General features: G+C 30.4%; 1 protein-coding gene across 1 annotated transcript in view; it reads left to right on the top strand.

Annotated features, from left to right (window-relative positions):
• The first annotated feature begins 1,362 nt into the window (after positions 1-1,362).
• Positions 1,363-3,918, top strand: part of LOC108690564 (ubiquitin-40S ribosomal protein S27a) — a 31,857-nt gene continuing 29,301 nt past the window's right edge. The window contains exon 1 of the mRNA XM_018197931.1: positions 1,363-1,454. The gene's annotated coding sequence lies outside the window, so the exon portion shown is untranslated. The remainder of the gene's footprint in view (positions 1,455-3,918) is intronic.

Here is a 3,918-nt window from a genome sequence, read left to right as displayed (position 1 = left end):
TGTTATAATAAGATTAAACTTTTATTTATTTTTCGTATTTTAAGTTGATTATTTTTATTTTAGATGTATAAAAAAATTATTATCTTATTTAATTTAATAAAATTATTTAATATTTTATAATTACAATAATTATACTAATTCCGCAGTAATTTTTCGCATCGTGTGATTTCATCCTAAAAGTGAAATCACACGGTCCGGAATAGGACTGCGGAATATAGAATGCGTCATTGAAACAATCAATCAGCGCTATTCCACATTTTTTCATTACGTAAATTTTGTGCTATATTCATATGATGCGTCAAAGATGTATCCAGCATAAATATAATTTATTAACTAATTTTATGTTAATAATTTGCTTATTAAAATAAAATATAATTTTTCAAATTGTAAAAACAATTATCACTATTGTATTTAACGTTTTATTAATTAATTAATATTTACAATTTCAATCAACAATCTTTTGAAGTGTTACTATCATTTTTCCGCATCGAGTGAACATAGCACGCAAAACTAACGTGATGGAAAAATGCGGAAAAGGACATACTGAAATCGCACATAATGCATCATTGTTTTTTTGATCTTGATATCTATATTTATGCCCTCAGATTTTGTCATTTTGCTTCATTCGTCTCGACGCAATTCCATCATATCAATCAGCATCAAATTATTTTAACCTCTTAAAATACGATTTATTACAAGAACAATGACGCAACAATTGGCGCAATGCGGAATTGACAGAATGTTCGTAATTGATACTTTTGGCCTCATTCCGCCGATTCCATTTCGCTAAAATGTGTTTCCTATGTTCTATTGAACGTTCTAATGTTCTATTGAACGAAATTTGTGTAATTGGCTCTAACCAATCGCAAGAATAGATCATGTCTTTCATTAGATCTACTAGAATAGCATTTTGTCATTGGCTCGCATTGATTGCGCATCTGCAAGTTCCGCTCAATGGGACATAGGAAAATGAATTTCTGCAGATCGGAAATCACATACATATGTATATTGCTGATTTCGTTTTGTGTACTTATTTTGATTTTGATTTACATTTTCGCTTTTCTATATACTATTTATACGACATTCGTATTTTAACTATATTGACCTCTATATTTATCTGGAAACTTAATTAATTACCCTACTAGGATTATATTCAGATCATCACTCGTATGCCATCCTGATATTACTTCATTTTTGTTATTTATCGAATGTTAAATAAGGACATAATATCCAAGTGGGAATTCGACACATCCAATCACGAACGCTCCACCAATCCACATTGTGCCAATTTCGCATCATGGAACCACTCCATAAGGATTTCTATCGACGCTTGATGCTGTAAAGGCGCCTTTAAGTAGCTGAAGCATCTAGCGGAATTTAGAAGTTTAGAATTAAATTTGGTAACACTGAGTCACTCCTTTCTTTTGTCGTGTTCTTATATGTCGTGATCACAGGTAAGTGTCTCATCGTGGTTTTTATAATTTAAAGGAAATAAACGATCATACATGAGATTGTTGCTACATTTTCATGTTTTGTCGGACATCCGATATTTCCAATTTATGATATCCCATAACGCTTTGTATCCGTGACATGGCTAGATGTGATAGACATTCCAGGATCATTACAGTACTTGGTATCATGCTCGGTCCACCTTGCTTTAACAGATTTTAAGTCATAAGTCGAAATAGATTAAGTGATAATTTTTGTCTGTAAATTGTTTTAGTGCAGTCTTAGACTTTAACTGTTAGTCTTAAACGATTGAGCAAAACCCAACTCTTACAGTCTGAGAGTATCAAGTTCTGTGACGATATATCATCACTTATAATTCATAGCTTATGGTTTACTTTTAAAGCAAGACTTCTTAAGGAAGAGTATGGACTTAGCCTCACGTTGTACGCATTACCAAGGTTCAACGAGTCAATAGTTTGTAATCGGAAATTTTAATCTGTCTTAACCTTGGTCTTATAAATTGTTTTATCTAAAGGCCCATCTAGATCCATCGTAACTTCCTTATTATGATGATCATAATGCTCGTCGTAACAGTTATTGTAAGCTCGTCGTAAGACTTAATTCAACTCTTAATGATTACAATGCTTGTCTAGCGATATGATAGTCAATGAGAATGAGGTTAGGTGAAATCCACGTGCATCGTGAGGTCAATTGATAGCTGCCGAACTTTATCACCTTTGGTAATATTTTTTTTTTCGAATTCATTATCTCCATGATAAAAAAACGATATCTGTTATTTGACCCTAACATTCTATTTCGCTATTAGCTGTTATGATCTTATGTAGACAATGTTTGATATCATTGATTAAGACTAATAGACCTACAATAAATAATTAGTCATTAGTTAATAAATTAGAAAAGCTAAAATCAAAAGCTAAAAATTGATGACTGATTGATCAATTTTTAGGTTCTAATTTCTGATTTATGACTAATGGCTTATTGTAGAAGACCCATAATGCTAATTCTACAATGAGTCGGTAATCAGAAATTTTAAGTCTTAACCTAAATAGGTGATTGAGTTTTCACATCTATTAGTTGTTACTTGTACAGCGAGTCATTTAGCTCGACTAATGGGAAGGAATAAAGTTGAATTTAGTCAATCTTAAGAAAATCAGTAGTCTTCAGTTCCATAATTCACAGTTAACCAATTTTTTCTTAAGATTGACCAAATTTGACTTTATTTCTTTCCATTAGTCGAGGTTAACAACTTACTGTATAACTAACATCGTAACATAAAACTCGAAATTTAAAATTCTATCCCGTTTTAAAATCGAAAAGAGAACAAAGAGAGATTTAAGCTTAAAATTAAAGTAACATTGGTGCAACTGGGCCTAAGACTTAAGATTTCTGACTATCAACTATCGACTTGTAAAATCAGCATTAGGACTACTTAGGACTTCCGACTGATTCATTGTAGAATCACGGTAACGTCATATTTTAATGATTATGTGTCACAATTTATCACGATAGCCGCGATATTTGGTGCAATCATCAAGGTTTAATGAGTCTTCGTTTTTTTGATTGATATATTGGTTTAGCCTTCATTTCTATTTATCTATAATATCCCTTTGATTTAAATTGAGTAAATTTTGAAAAAAAAAAAAAAAACAATCTTAGGGTCTGAGCACAAGAATTATGACACTTACAGCGAATTCGATTGGTCACTCAGTGTGCACTTGTGCACATTAAAACTGTCATACATAAAATAACGTAAATATATGTTTATAATTTATAAATAAACAAAGAAATCAATTAAAATATATCGTAAAATATATCGTAAAATATTCAATATATTTGATGCTATTAGATAAAATATGTATTTTAATAATTCGAAATATTTGTATTTTATTTTTATACACATTTTAAATCACAACGGTTTTAATATGCAACAATGCGCATCAGTGCTTCCAATCAAATTTACCATTAGACTCAAGTTGTACATAAGAAACGCACAAGTTTTCACGTATGACGTACAATTTGCCATATTTTCAAGAAATGGCAATAAATCGTCATATGCCAAAGCTTGTTATTTACGTCTACAACTTAAGTCTCTAAGCAAATGTTACGACAATTCTTGTGCTCAGACCTTCACGTCTATTGAGCTTTTTACAATAAATCATTAATCATAAATTAGAAGTCAAAAGCTAAAAATTGATGACTATGATTGATCAATTTTTAGTTTCTGACTTATATATGTATGATTTATGTATGATTTATATAACTAATGGCTTATTGTAGAAGACCCATACAATTTAAGTTTGTCATAAGCGTGGCAAGCCTTATGCTCAAACTCTTAAAATGAATGATTCTTTTTAATTAATTCTTAAATTCTAAAAACAATTGATATTGTAAATGTAAAATCTTACAGATATTTTCGATACTGATTTTTCAGGTAAAACTCTCTTAAAA

The sequence above is a fragment of the Atta colombica genome, unplaced genomic scaffold (genome assembly GCF_001594045.1).
Source record: "Atta colombica isolate Treedump-2 unplaced genomic scaffold, Acol1.0 scaffold33, whole genome shotgun sequence".
Taxonomy (NCBI): Eukaryota; Metazoa; Arthropoda; class Insecta; order Hymenoptera; family Formicidae; genus Atta; species Atta colombica.
This window is presented reverse-complemented; position numbering and strand designations above follow the sequence as displayed.